The following is a 17,955-nucleotide window of genomic DNA, read 5'->3' as shown; positions in this document are numbered from 1 at the left end:
GTGAGTATGTATGTGGCAGGTGTGTATAAGAGAAAGGAGTGCGTATATGAGACAGAAAGATAGGACTGCATATCCTTTCACACAGGAAATAATAACACAAACATGTATGCTTTCTATCAAAACAATAGGAAACAGTAATTTATTATCCTGAATTTAGCATTACTGAATGTGTTCTCATTTTCTATTGCTTTGTAACAAACCACTCCAAAACATTTAGCTTAAAACAAGAATATGTATTTTACCCACCTGTATTTGGGCAGAGCACAAGCAGGGAAACAGCTTAATTTGATCCACTGCATGTCGAACCTGGCTGACTTCAAGGCTGGGACTTGAATCATCAGAAGCTCACATTGTACTCTTCACACACAAGTAGTTATGTGGCCAATATAACTTTACATGTAACCTCTACAGGCAGCAGCTTAGAATGGATGAATGCAAGAATAAGCAGAGAAAAAGAGAGAGAGTCAAGGAGGCAAAAGCTATGTTGCTTTCAATTTTTTTAAATGAACACTTGCAAACCTGGCTCTAATTAATGAATTAGATAATAATTTCTTATTCTTTTTCTTAAAATTTATTTTTTATTGTAGCTTAGTATGTCTCTAAGCTACAGAAAATTTCTTATATTTGATAATTTTAGGTAATAAGGAAATATATCTCTGTTTTCTCATTATAAAAAGAAAGATATTAAAACTCACTTAAGATAACTTCTTATGATCTTACTTGAAGATTATTTTGCCAGGGACATGAAGGAATGTTCACTCATTCATTATAACACAATATTTAGTGCATCTACCAAATTTTTGCATGCCTCACCATCTAAACCAAAGCATACCTTGATTCATTTCTCCACTGACATGGAAATTTCAGATAGTCAAGAGACAAAGATATACCTAAATAATTTTACTGCTCCTTTATTTTCTGTAAAATATTATTCTAAAAAATATTTAGGTAATAGCAATATGTGCTCCCTTCGTTTTTCTGTAGGTAAAGTTGTGCAGTGGGTTCTAGCTCCTAGAGCTAATTATTCTACTCCAGGATTGGGACCAGATGAGAAAAGTGTTACCCAACCTCACAGTTCAGTTTCTACAAGGACATTTCAAAGAGTGGATACATGGAGAGAAAATGTAGTCACTTTTTCCTTTCCTTTTTTTTTTTTGTTTTAAGCAATGTTTCTCAAGTTCCTTCTTGAGAATATTGTTTATAATTTCTGCCTCTTAAAAAACTAAGTAATCATTATCATGTTTTATTAAGATACAGAATGCTACATAAGATGAAAGAAGATTATTTAATTAAAAAGAAACAAGAGATTAAAATATCACATTTTTCTAATTACTTTGTTCTTCACAAGACTTGTTTTCACTGTCTGTTTCTCTGGTCCAGGAAAGGAGGATGAGAGGTGGGAGAAGCGATTTATTGTAATACTCTGCATCAGGGCTTCAGTATTCTTTTCCCTACCATCCTTAAAGCTGCTAAGTTTTCTCCACAGAGTTAGGGCCCCTACAGGCCAGCAAAGACCTCAACGTAAGGGTTCAGATTGCTTAACAAAGTACCATATTCCTCGGGGTTCAGCGTCGATGATGTTTCCTATTAAAAATAAAACGAAAAAGCCAGGCAGGAGACAAGAGTTTATGCCTGCTGAGGCAGGAGGATCGTGTGAGGTCAAGAGTTTGAGACCAGCCTGGGCAACAAAGCTAGACCCGGTCTTTACAAAAAAAGAAAAGAAAAGAAAAGAAAAAAGCTAGTTAGACACCAACTTAACAACCTCTTTCCTAAAGTCCTATACATCTAGCAAGAGTGTCTTTATTGTCTTTACTTCCTGATTTACCAATCATTTCTTAGCCCACCTGGATCTGATTTTTACCAGCTTCACTCCACTGAGTCTGCTTTCTTTAGAATCACCAACAACTTCCTTGGGCACTCTCTGGGGTCAGGGCTTAAAAGAACAGTGTTTCTTACCAGTCTGGCTCAGGATCTTTTCTCCTCTACAGACTACTTTCTCATTATTTATCTCATCCTTTCTTATGGCTTCCATACTCATTTCTTCTCTGACAATGCCCAGATTCATCATGGCAACTGAGACTATATCTTTATTCCCACCCCTAATCCCCCAACTCCAGATCAGTATGGTCATAGCCAACCAGACATATATAAACGGTGGTTCCTAAAGAAATTCAAATTCAATCTGTTCCCTATCACAAGCAGTCATAACACCATCCACACATCCAGCCAAGTCAGAAATGTGGAAATCCTCCTTTGTCTCCTTGTCCATTACTTCCAATCAGTGATTAATCAGTTTTTTTTTTTGGAGGGCTAACCATATTTAGTTTTTAAGTGGGCAAGATTTTTTTTTATTGCATTTTAGGTTTTGGGGTACATGTGCACATGCAAGATAGTTGCATAGCTACACACGTGGCAGTGTCTTTTGCTACCTTCCTCCCCTTCACCCACATCTGGCATTTCTCCCCATGCTATCCCTCCCCCATTCCCCCCAACTGTCCCTCCCTATTCCCCCCAGTAGACCCCAGTGTGTAGTGCTCTCTTCCCTGTGTCCCTGTGTTCTCATTGTTCATCACCCGCCTATGAGTGAGAATATGCGGTATTTCATTTTCTGTTCTTGTGTCAGTTTGCTGAGAATGATGTTCTCCAGATTCATCCATGTCCCTACAAAGGACATGAACTCATCATTTTTGATTGCTGCATGGTATATATTCCATGGTATATATGTGCCACATTCTCCCAGTCCAGTCTATCATCAATGGGCATTTGGGATGATTCCAAGTCTTTGCTATTGTAAACAGTGCTGCAATAAACATTCGTGTGTATGTGTCCTTAAAGTAGAATGATTTATAGTCCTTTGGATATATACCCAGTAATGGGATTGCTGGGTCAATTGGAATTTCTATTTCTAGGTCCTTGCGGAATCGCCACACTGTCTTCCACAATGGTTGAACTAATTTACACTCCCACCAACAGTGTAAAAGTGTTCCTATTTCTCCACATCCTCTCCAGCATCTGTTGTCTCCAGATTTTTTAATGATCGCCATTCTAACTGGCATAAGATGGTATCTCAATGTAGTTTTGATTTGCATCTCTCTGATGACCAGTGATGATGAGCATTTTTTCATATGATTGTTGGCCTCATGTATGTCTTCTTTTATAAAGTGTCTGTTCATATCCTTTGCCCATTTTTGAATGGGCTTGTTTGTTTTTTTCTTGTAAATCTATTTGAGTTCTTTGTCAATTCTGGATATCAGCCCTTTGTCAGATGGGTAAACTGCAAAAATTTTTTCCCATTCTGTTGGTTGACGATTCATTCTAGTGACTGTTTCTTTTGCTGTGCAGAAGCTGTGGAGTTTGATTAGGTCCCATTTGTCTATTTTGGCTTTTGTTGCCAATGCTTTTGGTGTTTTGGTCATGAAGTTCTTGCCTACTCCTATGTCCTGAATGGTTTTGCCTAGATTTTCTTTTAGGGTTTTTATGGTGCCAGGTCTTATGTTTAAGTCTTTAATCCATCTGGAGGTAATTTTAGTGTAAGGTGTCAGGAAGGGATCCAGTTTCTGCTTTCTGCACATGGCTAGCCAGTTTTCCCAACACCATTTATTAAACAGGGAATCCTTTCCCCATTGCTTGTTTTTGTCAGGTTTATCAAAGATTGTATAGTTGTAGATATGTTGTGTTGCCTCCGAAGCCTCTGTTCTGTTCCATTGGTCTATATCTCTGTTTTGGTACCAGTACCATGCTGTTTTGATTACTGTAGCCTTGTAGTATAGTTTGAAGTCTGGTAGTCTGATGCCTCCCACTGTGTTCTTTTTGCTTAGAATTGACTTGGCTATGTGGGCTCTCTTTTGGTTCCATATGAAGTTCAAGGTGGCTTTTTCCAGTTCTGTGAAGAAAGTCAATGGTAGCTTGATGGGGATAGCATTGATTCTGTAAATTACTTTGGGCAGTATGGCCATTTTCAAGATGTTGATTCTTCCTAACCATGAACATGGAATGTTTCTCCATCTGTTTGTGTCCTTTCTTATTTTGTTGAGCAATGGTTTGTAGTTTTCCTTGAAGAGGTCCATTATTTTCCTTGTAAGTTGTATTCCTAGGTATTTTATTCTCTTTGTAGCAATTGTGAATGGCAGTTGGTTCTTGATTTAGCTTTCCTTAAGTCTGTTATTGGTGTATAGGAATGCTTGTGATTTTTGCACATTGATTTTATATCCTGAGACTTTGCTGAAGTTGCTTATCAGTTTCAGGAGTTTTGGGGCTGAGACGATGGGGTCTTCTAGATATACTATCATGTCATCTGCAAATAGGGACTACTTGGCTTCCACCTTTCCTATTTGAGTACACTTTATTTCTTTTTCTTGCCTGATTACTCTGGCTAGAACTTCCAGTACTATCCTGAATAGGAGTGGTGAGAGACGGCATCCTTGTCTAGTGCCAGATTTCAAAGGGAATGCTTCCAGTTTTTGCCCATTCAGTATGATATTGGCTGTTGGCTTGTTGTAAATGGCTTTTATTATTGTGAGATACGTTCCATCAATACCGAGTTTATTGAGGGGTTTTAGCATAAAGGGCTGTTGAATTTTGTCAAAGGCCTTCTCTGCATGAATTGAGATAATCATGTGTAGTGCCTCTTTCAGGAGCTCTTGTAAAGCAGGCCTGCTGGTGACAAAATCTCTGAGTACTTGCTTGTTCGCAAAGGATTTTATTTTTCCTTCAGTTATGAAGCTCAGTTTGGCTGGATATGAAATTCTGGGTTGAAAGTTCTTTTCTTTAAGGATGTTGAATATTGGCCCCCACTCTCTTCTGGCTTGTAGAGTTTCTGCTGAGAGATCTGCTGTGAGTCTGATGGGCTTCCCTTTGTGGGTGATCCGATCTTTCTCTCTGGCTGACCTTAGCTTTTTCTCCTTCATTTCAATGCTGGTGAATCTGATGATTATGTGCCTTGGGGTTGCTCTTCTTGCAGAATATCTTTGTGGTGTTCTCTGTATTTCCTGGACTTGAATATTGGCCTGCCTTGCTAGGTTGGGGAAATTTTCCTGGATAATATCCTGAAGAGTATTTTCCAGCTTGGATTCATTCTCTTTATCATGTTCAGGTACACCTGTCAAATGTAGATTATGTCTCTTCACATAGTCCCACATTTTTTGAGACTTTGTTCTTTCCTTTTTGTGCTTTTTTCTCTAATCTTGGCTTCTCAATTTATTTCACTGAGTTGATCTTCGACTTCTGATATTCTTTCTTCTGCTTGGTCAATTTGGCTGTTGAAGCTTGTGCATGCTTTGCTAAGTTCTCGTGTTGTGTTTATCAGCTCCTTCAATTCACTCATATTCCTCTCTAAGTTGTCCATTCTTGTTATCATTTCCTCGAATCTTTTTTCAAGGTTCTCAGTTTCTTTGCATTGATTTAGAACATGTTCTTTTAGCTCACAGAAGTTTCTCATTACCCACCTTCTGAAGTCTGATTCTGTCATTTCGTCACACTCATTCTTTGTCCAGCTTTGTTCCCTTGCTGGTGAGGAGTTTTGGTCCTTTGTAGGAGGCGAGGTGTTCTGGTTTCGGGTGTTTTCCTCCTTTTTGCACTGGATTCTTCCCATCTTTGTGGATTTATCCACCTGTCATCTGAGTAGTTGCAGATTTTCTGATTGGGTCTCTGACTGGATGTCCAGATTGTTGATGATGAAGTATTTCTGTTTCTTAGTTTTCCTTCTCTAACAGTCTAGCCCCTCTGCTGTAGGACTGTTGAGGTCCACTCCAGGCCCTGCTTGCCTGGGGAACTCCTGTAGCAGCTGCAGAACTGTGAGGGTTGCTACCAGATTCTTCTTCTGCTATCTTTGTCCCTGAATGATGCCCACCAAATGTCAGTCTGATCAGTCTTTTGTGAGGTGACTCTTTGGATATACAGGGGTCAGGGAGCTGCTTGAGGAGACTGTCTGTACTTTATAGGAGCTCAAGTGCTGAGCTGTGAGCTCCGTTGTTCATCCAGGGATGCTAGGCAGGTACATTTAAGTCTGCTGCAGCAGAAATTATAAAGCCCCCTGTTTTTTTCCTCAGGTGCTCTGTCCCAGGGAGTTAGGGCTTTATTTATGAGTATCCGTTGCACTTTCCTGCCCAGTGAGGAGGCAGTCTAGTCACTGCCTGCCCGTAGTGGCTATGCTGAGCTGCTGTTGGCTCCACCCTGTTGACATGGGCTCCACCCTGCTGCCGTGGGCTCTGCCCTGCTGTCGTGGGTTCTGCCCTGCTCTCATGGGCTCCACCCTGCTGCTGTGTGTAATTCCCTGTAGTCCTGTTTATATGGGTGTGGTTAGAACTGTGGTGGTGATGGTGGCCTGACTCTGTAGTGGGGACTCTCTCTCTTATGGCAGGTTGCCTCAGCAATGGCAGGCTGTGTCAACAATGGCAGAGTACCTCCGTAGGGGTCACGTGCCTCAGTAATGGCTGACGCCCCTCCCCCAACAAGCTGCACTGTCCTGGGTTCAGCTGTGCTTTCCATGAAACTCTCAACCCTGAGTGTTTCCAATTGCTGTTTTGTTTGTTTTTGTGGGAGTGGGACCCGCCAAGCCTGATCACCTGGCTCCCTGCCTCAGAGCCCTTTTTATTTTTTAAGTTGAACAGTTGACTCTCTCCCAGGTGTTCCAGTCGCCTGTTGAAAGGGCGCCAGGATCTGTGTGATTTCCTGTGCAGCGACCCACTGCGCCAGTTCAAACAATGTTGCTGCCTGGGACTCTCCGGCCTGGCTTTCTGTTTAAGTCTCATTTAATCAGATGAATGTGCTAATCTGCCTTCCAAAATCTCCAGTTGCCAGTTTAACAGGGCAACCAAACCAGTGTATTTTGTATGGAGTGCTGCTGCGCTATGGCCCCAGCCCAAACAGCAACGCTGGCCAAAACAGCTGCGCTGGTGGCCTGTGCGGCTCCTACACCTGGGAATCTCCTGGTCTGTGGGCAATAAAGATCCGTCTGGAAATGCGGTGTCCACTCACTTTCTGCGATTTCACTGGGAGCTGCAATCCTGAGTTGGTCCTACAGCACCATCTTCCCCTCCTCCTCTAATCAGTTTTTCTTCTTAAATATTTCCTGAGTTAATCTATATCTTTTTCTCTTCACTGCCATTACTAAGGCCAGGCTATTGTGATCTCTCACCTGACTTACTGCTGTAGCTTTGTACATGATCGGCTTGCCCCCCAAGTCTCAGCCCCAAACCATTGGCTACACCACAACTCGGATTCCTTTCCTTTGATACATTAAAGATTTTATTATATCCCTGTTCTTAGCCTTTTCATAGTTTTCTTGAGTCCCCACAAGGGACTCAATAAGTCTTAACGTGCTACAAAGGACCACAGGATTCAACCCAAATACCTCTCTGGTCTCATCATATTTTATGCCCTCCAAAGCCACTTTCCACATAAAATTAGCTTCTCTAGACATATTGGATTACTTTAATTTCCAAAAATGCGTCATACTTCTCTTACCAAGACTTCAAATGTGCTGCTTTCTTTGTCCTCTGCATCCTACTCCTCCTTCAGTCAGCTCAAAATAGAGTTCTCAGGCTGGACTTCCCTCACTCCCACCACTGAGTAAGCCACTCCCCACCCTGGGCTCCCAGCGCCCTGTACTTGCCCCCAGGCATAGCACTCTGAACAGTGTTTTGGTTACTTTGCTTGATTATTTGTATATCATTCCTCTTAGTCTATATACACCTCAAAGGCAAGGATTCTATCTCATTCATTATTGAATCTCCTGTGCTTGTTAAATATTTGCTGGCTAAATACAAAAATAAGGATAAAATTTAAAAATTTATAAGCAGCTAAGTATGAAAATGAAGTTAGGATGCTTTGGTTATCTGCTCTTAGGCCAACCTTACAGAACAATCCTTTCAATTGTCCTAACAGTCCAAAACCATGTGTGTTGTAAGCTGCCCATAGTGTATCTTTTTATCTGCTTCTTTGTAAAAGTAATTTTTGCCTTGATTCTGGATGTTATATTATTCTTATGCATTTATCTAGAGTACCTAGGTTTTGCTACTGGGTGTTCTAAACTCCTGTGGTTCTCCTGCATGGTGGTTATATTATCAGGTGTTTTGTAGTTTGGAATACAGACTCTGGAACCAGACTACAGGCTGAAGTCTTGACTCCTCCACTTGCTGCTGTGTGACCTTTGGCAAGTTACTTAAATTCTCAGTGTTACAGTGTCCTCGCCTGTGAGATGGAGACAAGAAAACTAGTGTGAGGGTTAAGTGAGGTAATAGATGTTAAGCACTAAGAACAGAGTCTGATGCCTAGAGAGCACTATAATTATCATTTGCACAATAATTATAAATAGTTATAACTATTTTTGCACAATTGATGACTTCAGTATGTTCTCTTGTTCTTTGACTACAAATACCTCTCTAATATTCAGCAGTAATATGCTCTAAACTTCTTTATACTCCTAAAAGCACCTAGACTAGGACAAGTTGTATAGTAATTCATAAACTGTGATTATGGTTTGATTCGTAACCTGGGTGTACTCATTGACAAATTCAGAATACAAATAAGCTTTCATCTCTTGATTGTGTTTTCAGTTAATGAAGGTTCCTTCCACTTGCCTTCAGGGGTTTATATGGTCCAGTAAGAGTCAGCTTCTCTTCCGAACACTAGGTATGTCTGCCACCTGGCTACTCAGGTCCTGCAAACTCTGCTGGCTGCTACTGCATCACTACAGGGATGTCCTGCTGGCTCTCAGATCTCCATCCAAGCCATGATGGTTCCCATGTTGGGCTCCAAGGTCAGACCTACATGCTCAGTCATTGTTCTCAAGCATTTTATTCTGGCTGAGTCTAGTAGGGTTTCCTGTTTGGAATATGCTTTGTGTAAGAATCAGCCCTGGGCCATGAGCCTGGGGCCATCAGCTTAGGTCACTGCCCTTTCTCTTAAGGTCTCAAAGTTGTTCTTTCTGCCCTCAGGTTCTGGTTAGGACACTTTATTTTACTACAGAATGTTGCCCTAACTTCAAGTAGCAATGAACAGAGTTGGAAGAGTGGTAAACTATGCTTTTCTTCCCAGAAGGGTTTTGGGATTCCTATTCAAATTTATCCATTATTTAGCTGAGTCATGTACACTAAACAGCAGGACCACATTTCAAAAAACAAAAACAAAATTACTTAGAAGTCAAAAGATTCAGGCTCTTACCCTCCAAGGGCAAGGTGTATCTCTTGGCCATTCAAAATATTCTCAACCCTCCCTTCCTACCACTCTCCATCAAAGAAGCTCTGATCAAGATGACTCGGTAGGTTCTGGAAGCAGTGACCTAACTGGTAATTGTTGAGCCTCTTCTAGAGGTTATTTTTAATAACCACCATGTAAAAGGCATAATGATTCTGATTTTTTTTCACACTTTTTCTCATTTACATTTCAATACACCACAAAAGTCCAGGAGAAATGGACTATGAAATGCTAAAAAGCCATCCATAAAATTCTAGGCAAGTTGGACCTGGCAGGGACTGCCACAGTTTTAACAGTGTGAAATTAAAATGTAATTTTTTTGCCTGGCTTTTGGGTATTAAAAAGTCATGATTTATACAAATGACTATTGTGGAGAAAAATATGCAAAGCAAGGGTTCTGCCTCAAATAGCTCTTCATCTAGGAGAGCCAGTGCAGTTCTTCACCAAGAAGAGACCCCGAACCACAATCACTCCATTTAATTAGAAGAACTAGAATAATTATTGTTGTTGTTATTCATTACTACACACCTCTGTTAAACTGCCCAAACACACTGGAATTTTTGAACATAAGTAAGAAATGAGTTCACAATATTCCTGGTTTCATGACAGAGATAGGAAGAGTATGAAAAGACTCTTCTGTTTTCATTTGCATGCAAGAAAAAGCAACAATTTACTTTCTTGCAGAAAGAAGGCTTTGAGGTACTGTACATGTCCCTTTCTCCTTGTTCATCATAGTTGAGATGGTTCTGAGGTAGTCTCTGGTTGTCACATAATCATTTGCTCTTCCCATTCACATGCTTTCCTCCTCACTTTTCACATTAATATTAAGGTCAGGTTTTATGGGAAGCCACCAGGTACTCGGAGGAAACTAGGAAAAGAGGAGGGGATAGTCTATGGGCTGTTAGATGGCAAGGGTAAATCTGGAAAGTCAAGGAGGAAACAGAACAGACCTCAGCAGGCACTTCACATTCCTAGAACAGGAAGAGCATTATTAAGAAAATATACTAATGTATTTCATTTCCTCCTATGAACCTTGTTCCCTGTGTAGGAAATAAGAATAAATAAAAGGTTCCTCTTAAAAGCTCTCCTCTTAGTTCATTATGAATAAATCATAGTTTATTCAAAGGTTAATTTACTTTAAAGCATTTGCTAATAATCTTTTTTTTCAATTTTTTATTGCATTTTAGGTTTTGGGGTACATGTGCAGAACATGCAAGACAGTTGCATAGGTACACACATGGCAGTGTGTTTTGCTTCTTTCTGCCTTCACCCACATTTGGCTATCCCTCCCCAGCTCCCCCACCACTGACCCTCCCCTTTTCCCCGCAGTAGACCCCAGTGTTTAGTACTCCCCTCCCTGGGTCCATGTGTTCTCATTTTTCATCACCCGCCTATGAGTGAGAATATGCGGTATTTCATTTTCTGTTCTTGTGTCAGTTTGCTGATAATGATGTTCTCCAGATTCATCCATGTCCCTACAAATGACACAAACTCACCATTTATGATTACTGCATAATATTCCATGGTGTATATGTGCCACATTTTCCCAATCCAGTCTATCATTGATGGGCATTTGGGTTGGTTCCAGGTCTTTGCTATTGTAGAACGATTTATAGTCCTTTGGATATATACCCAGTAATGGGATTGCTGGGTCAAATGGAATTTCTATTTCTAAGGCCTTGAGGAATCGCCACACTGTCTTCCACAATGGTTGAACTAATTTACACTCTCACCAACAGTGTAAAAGTGTTCCTTTTTCTCCACATCCTCTCCAGCATCTGTTGTCTCCAGATATTTTAATGATTGCCATTCTAACTGGCATGAGATGGTATCTCAATGTGGTTTTGATTTGCGTCTCTCTGATGACCAGTGACGATGAGCATTTTTTCATATGATTGTTGGTCTCATATATGTCTTCTTTTGTAAAGTGTCTGTTCATATCCTTTGCCCATTTTTGAATGGGCTTGTTTGTTTTTTTCCTGTAAATCCATTTGAGTTCTTTGTCAATTCTGGATATCAGCCCTTTGTCAGATGGGTAAACTGCAAAAATTTTTCCCATTCTGTTGGTTGCCGATTCACTCTAGTGACTGTTTCTTTTGCCGTGCAGAAGCTGTGGAGTTTCATTAGGTCCCATTTGTCTATTTTGGCTTTTGTTGCCAATGTTTTTGGTGTTTTGGTCATGAAGTCCTTGCCTACTCCTATGTCCTGGATGGTTTTGCCTAGATTTTCTTCTAGGGGTTTTATGGTGCCAGGTCTTATGTTTAAGTCTTTAATCCATCTGGAGTTAATTTTAGTGTAAGGTGTCAGGAAGGGATCCAGTTTCTGCTTTCTGCACATGGCTAGCCAGTTTTCCCAACACCATTTATTAAACAGGGAATCCTTTCCCCCTTGCTTGTTTTTGTCAGGTTTATCAAAGATTGTATAGTTGTAGATATGTTGTGTTGCCTCCGATGCCTCTGTTCTGTTCCATTGGTCTATATCTCTCTATTGGTACCAGTACTATGCTGTTTGATTACTGTAGCCTTGTAGTATAGTTTGAAGTCTGGTAGTGTGATGCCTCCTGCTGTGTTCTTTTTGCTTAGAATTGACTTGGCTATGCAGGCTCTCTTTTGGTTCCATATGAAGTTCATGGTGGTTTTTTCCAGTTCTGTGAAGAAAGTCAATGGTAGCTTGATGGGGATAGCATTGATTCTGTAAATTGTCAATGGTAGCTTGATGGGGATAGCATTGATTCTGTAAATTACTTTGGGCAGTATAGCCATTTTCACAATATTAATTCTTCCTAACCATGAACATGGAATGTTTCTCCATCTGTTTGTGTCCTCTCTTATTTCATTGAGCAGCGGTTTGTAGTTTTTCTTGAAGAGGTCCCTTACGTTCCTTGTGAGTTGTATTCCTAGGTGTTTTATTCTTTTTGTAGCAATTGTGAATGGCAGTTGGTTCTTGATTTGGCTTTGCTTAAGTCTGTTATTGGTGTATAGGATTGCTTGTGATTTTTGCACACTGATTTTATATCCCGAGACTTTGCCGAAGTTACTTATCAGTTTCAGGAGTTTTTGAGCTGAGGCAATGGGGCCTTTTAGGTATACTATCATGTCATCTACAAATAGAGACAATTTGGCTTCCACCTTTCCTATTTGAATACCCTTTATTTCTTTTTCTTGCCTGATTGCTCTGGCTAGAACTTCCAGTACTATATTGAATAGAAGTGGTGAAAGAGGGCATCCTTGTCTAGTGCTGGATTTCAAAGGGAATGCTTCCAGTTTTTGCCCATTCAGTATGATATTGGCTGTTGGTTTGTCGTAAATAGCTTTTATTACTTTGAGATACGTTCCATTGATACAGAGTTTATTGAGGGTTTTTAGCATAAAGGGCTGTTGAATTTTGTCAAATGCCTTCTCTGGGTCAATTGAGATAATCATGTGGTTTTTGTTTTTGGTTCTGTTTATGTTGTGAATTACGTTTATAGACTTGCATATGTTGAACCAGCCTTGCATCCCTGGGATGAATCCTACTTGATCATGATGGATAAGGTTTTTGATTTGCTGTTGCAATCGGCTTGCCAATATTTTATTGAAGATTTTTGCATCTACGTTCATCATGGATATTGGCCTGAAGTTTTCTTTTCTTGTTGGGTCTCTGTCGGGTTTTGGTATCAGGATGCTGTTGGTTTCATAAAATGATTTGGGAAGGATTCCCTATTTTTGGATTATTTGGAATAGTTTCAGAAGAAATGGTACCAGCTCCTCCTTGTGTTTCTGGTAGAATTCGACTGTGAACCCATCTGGACCTGGGCTTTTTTTGTGTGGTAGGCTCTTAATTGCTGCCTCGACTTCTGACCTTTTTATTGTTCTATTCATAGTTTCAGCTTCCTCCTGGTTTAGGCTTGGGAGGACACAGGAGTCCAGGAATTTATCCATTTCTTCCAGGTTTACTAGTTTGTGTGCATAGAGTTGTTTGTAATATTCTCTGATGATGGTTTGAATTTCTGTGGAATCTGTGGTGATTTCCCCTTTATCATTTTTTATTGCATCTATTTGGTTGTTCTCTCTTTTCTTTTTAATCAATCTGGCTAGTGGTCTGTCTATTTTGTTGATCTTTTCAAAAAACCAGCTCTTGGATTTATTGATTTTTTGAAGGGTTTTTCGTGTCTCTATCTCCTTCAGTTCTGCTCTGATCTTAGTTATTTCTTGTCTTCTGCTAGGTTTTGAGGTTTTTTGATCTTCCTCCTCTAGCTCTTTCAATTTGACGATAGGGTGTCAATTTTGGATCTCTCCATTCTCCTCATATGGGCACTATTGCTATATATTTTCCTCTAGAGACTGCTTTAAATGTGTCCCAGAGATTCTGGCATGTTGTGTCTTCGTTCTCATTGATTTCGAAAAACTTCTTTATTTCTGCCTTCATTTCATCGTTTATCCAGTCAACATTCAAGAGCCAGTTGTTCAGTTTCCATGAAGCTGTGCGGTTCTGGGTTGGCTTCTGAATTCTGAGTTCTAACTTGATTGCACTATGGTCTGAGAGACTGTTTGTTATGATTTCAGTTGTTTTGCATTTTCTGAGTACTTGCTTGTTCGCAAAGGATTTTATTTTTCCTTCACTTATGAAGCTCAGTTTGGCTGGATATGAGATTCTGGGTTGAAAGTTCTTTTCTTTAAGGATGTTGGATATTGGCTCCCACTCTCTTCTGGCTTGTAGAGTTTCTGCCAAGAGATCTGCTGTGAGTCTGATGGGCTTCCCTTTGTGGGTGACCCGACCTTTCTCTCTGGCTGCCCTTAGTATTTTCTCCTTTATTTTAACCCTGTTGAATCTGACGATTATGTGCCTTGGGGTTGCTCTTCTTGTGGAATATCTTTGTGGTGTTCTCTGTATTTCCTGCATTTGAGTGTTGGCCTCAAATGGTAGGTGGGGTAAATTTTCCTGGATAATATCATGAAGAGTATTTTCCAGCTTGGATTCATTCTCTTTGTCACATTCTGGTACACCTATCAAGCATAGGTTAGGTCTCTTCACATAGTCCCACATTTCTTGAAGACTTTGTTCCTTCCTTTTTGTGCTTTTTTCTCTAATTTTGGTTTCTCATTTTATTTCATTGAGTTGATCTTTGACTTCTGATATTCTTTCTTCTGCTTGGTCAATTCGGCTGCTGAAACTTGTGCATGCTTCACGAAGTTCTCATATTGTGTTTTTCAGCTCCTTCAATTCATTTATATTCCTCTCTAAGTTATCCATTCTTGTTATCATTTCCTCGAATCTTTTTTCAAGGTTCTTAGTTTCTTTGCATTCATTTAAATCATGTTCTTTTAGCTCACAAAAGTTTCTCATTATCCACCTTCTGAAGTCTAATTCCGTCATTTCATTACAGTCATTCTCTGTCCAGGTTTGTTTTCTTGCTGGTGAGGAGTTTTGGTCCTTTGTAGGAGGCAAGGTGTTCTGGTTTCTGGTGTTTTCCTCCTTTTTGTGCTGGTTTCTTCCCATCTTTGTGGATTTATTCATCTGTCGTCTGAGTAGTTGCTGACTTTTCGATTGGGTCTCTGAGTGGATGCCCAGATTGTTGATGATGAAGTATTTCTGTTACTTGGTTTTCCTTCTACCAGTCTAGCCCCTTCACTGTATGACTGCTGAGGTCCACTCCAGGCCCTGCTAGTCTGGGGTACACCTGTAGCAGCTGCGAAACAGTGAGGGATGCTACCAGTTTCTTTTTCTGCTATCTTTGTCCTAGAATGATGCCTGTTAAATGTCAGTCTTCTGGATATATAGGGGTCAGGGAGCTGCTTGAGGAGACAGTCTGTACTTTATAGGAGCTCAAGTGCTGAGCTGTGAGCTCTGTTATTCATTCAGGGCTGTTAGGCTGCTACGTTTAATTCTGCTGCAGCAGAACTCATTAAAAACCCCCTTTTTTTCTCAGATACTCTTTCTCGGGGGGTTGGGGTTTTCTTTATGTGTTCGTTGCACTGTCCTGCCCAGCTAGGTGGCTGTCTAGGCACTATTTGCCTGCTGAGGCTCTGCCCTGCTGGTGTGAGGTCTGCCCTTTTGCTGCAGGCTCTGCCCAGCTGCTGCGGTCTCTGCCCTGCTGCCACAGGCTACGCCCTGTGGTGGGGTCTCTCTGTTGTGGTTGGTTGCCTGGCAGTGGCAGGCTGTGTCATCAATGGGCGTGTACCTCAGTAGGGGTGGATTGCCTCGGTAATGGCGGACGCCCCTCCCCCACCAAACTGCACCGTCCTGGGTTCAGCTGTGCCTGCAGTAAAACTCTCCATCTGGAGTGTTTGGAATCGCCATTTTGTTTGTCCCACTGCGCTGGCCCAAACACCGTTTCCCTGGAATCTCCTGGCCTGGCTCACTGTCCAACTCCCGTTCAATCAGATAGATATGACAATCTGCCCTCTCAAGTCTCAGATTGCCGGTTTATAGGGCACCTGGACCTGTGCACTTTGTGCAGAGCGCTGTGGAGCGCCACTGCACTGTAGCGCAGGCTGCCGGCTGCACTGGCTGCCGGCTGCACCAGCCAAAACCTCTTCACTGACACCCTGCGTCTCTTTTATACCTGGGAATTTCCCCATTCTGTGGGCAACAAAGATCCAACTGGAAATGCGGCCCTGACTCACCCTCCACGCGTTCACTGAGAGCTTCAATCCTGGGTTGTTCTCACCACGCCATCTTGAGTCCATCCTTGCTAATAATCTTAAAGTAACTGTTAGTCATAATAAAGAAATAAATGCATCTCGTGTTCTTAACTCTTCCACTTTAACCTAGATATTTGCCCTGACATGCCTGGACAAGCCCAGGCAAGTCTTAGGTCATAGCTTATTTCTCTTCCTAATTTGGAAATGTTATCACTTTTCTAAGCATTCCTCAAGTTACCTCCTCTTTTCCTTTGTTCTCCTTATGTTTACCTCTTTAGAAAATTTCCAAGTTTTTAGTCAATTGGGTCAAGCATAGAATGTCAGGTCCCATTTTGGTTAATGGAAACTGGACACAGCAATAGGGCGGTTGCAGCAGGTTATGAAAGTTATAAATGTCCCTGTCTCCTTTGTTCAAGTGTGCTTTCATGGCAAGATGGCCAGTGAGTTGCACCCTTTCTTCAGGAAGTAAACTAGCCTGGCTGAGTGATCCATTGTCTTGGTGTGGATTTTTCCCGATGTTATAAACCCATTTCCAACACCTGGCAACCTCCCACCTCCTAGGCTGAGTTCTGAGACACCCCCGTAGGAAAAATGAGAGGTGATCCCTTCAAGAACGGAAGGTCTCCCACCAGCCTTGCATCTTAAAGATGGTTTCCTCCCGAACGCAGCAGGACAATAGCACTGAAGCAGTCTTTATCAAAATACAAGGATATGTTATCAGATTAATCTAGTAAACATGTCAAAATCCTAGCCTGGCAGATTGCACCCTTCAGTTTTCTATAAGAGAATTCCTTAGCTATAGGGAAAAGAATGGGAAAAATGCTCTTTCCTATTCTGCTAGATTGTGGAAAGCAGATGGGCATTGAAGACTGGATACACACAGGGAAACACCACTACTAGATGGTTTAGCTCTGCACAAAGGTTCTGGATGTAGAAGGCATGGTAAATAACTTGAAGACAATGCAAAGAGCAACACACCCACGCACACATAAAAAGAGGGACTTTTGCATCTTTCTTGTATGGAGATCCATGGTACATGCTGGGCGGCCACAGGGGCAGAGTGAAGGATCTGAGAATAACTTTCCAGAGTCTTTATAGAACTCTATGTGCTATAAACATACTTGAAACATCTCCAGTTTCCTCAGGAGAAATGCAGAAAGTAGGCAGTGGTCTTGGCTGACCAGCTTAGGCAAAGGAAGATTATCATTACTGTATAGGTAAAATGCTTCTTATCCAAGGCCATGTACAAGTTGAGGCTCAAGTAGGAGTTGCAGCCAGACCTCAGGAAGAGAAATGGACCCAGCAAAAGTAGAGGTAGGGCCAAGTGAGGAGCCCTGAAAAAGCTGAGTTCACATCCTGAAAATTTCACCTTCATATGCCAATAGGTAGCACAGTGACCAGGCAAATAGGGACATTTTGTGGAAACACAGGGAGCTGAGGGCTCTGCAAGAACATGTGCAGAGATATTGAAGACTCCTCATTCGTCTGTTGCTATAAGATGATGCACATTCTCTGCTTCAATCATATACTGCTGGTGAGTCCATCTGTGTATCTGTTGGAGTCCGTTTAAAGCACTGGGGTGAGGAAAGAGGCAATATCTTAATGATTGAGCATTATTCAAGATAATTTTTATATTATTAGATCAAACTGGGGTTTCCATATTGGACTAAATCTTTTCTCTACAGCTCAGATGAGGAACTCATGAGAAAGATGAGATGAGTTCTGGAAAAAGAGAGAAATAATTATTTTGTTTGATCATCTGAATAAATCTGCATCTCTTTTAATAAATCTGCATATACTTTTCTTTGAAAATTCCAAGAAGGCAATTTCTAGGCTCTCTAGAAAAGTGATTGGCCCTTTGCAGGTAACTGCATCACCCTCCCAAAATGTATATCCAGTTGGTTGTGTGATGTGCCCATTCTCTCCCAGTAAAAGTTATGGGCACCTTCATGCTTGGCCACTCTTCGTTTCACATGCTCTGAGATTTCCTTCCCTCCCAGGTACATTCTACTCACAGAGGAAATAGCTTTACTAGGGAGACAAAGATCTCGACTACTTCCACTGCTTCTGTTAATGGTGGAGAGTGTCCAGGTTCTTGGCGTCCTGAATAAATAATTGGAGAAGATGCACAAACCAA

This window comes from Callithrix jacchus, chromosome 3, assembly GCF_049354715.1.
Source record: "Callithrix jacchus isolate 240 chromosome 3, calJac240_pri, whole genome shotgun sequence".
NCBI lineage: Eukaryota > Metazoa > Chordata > Mammalia > Primates > Cebidae > Callithrix > Callithrix jacchus.
Note: the sequence above shows the minus strand (reverse complement) of the source record.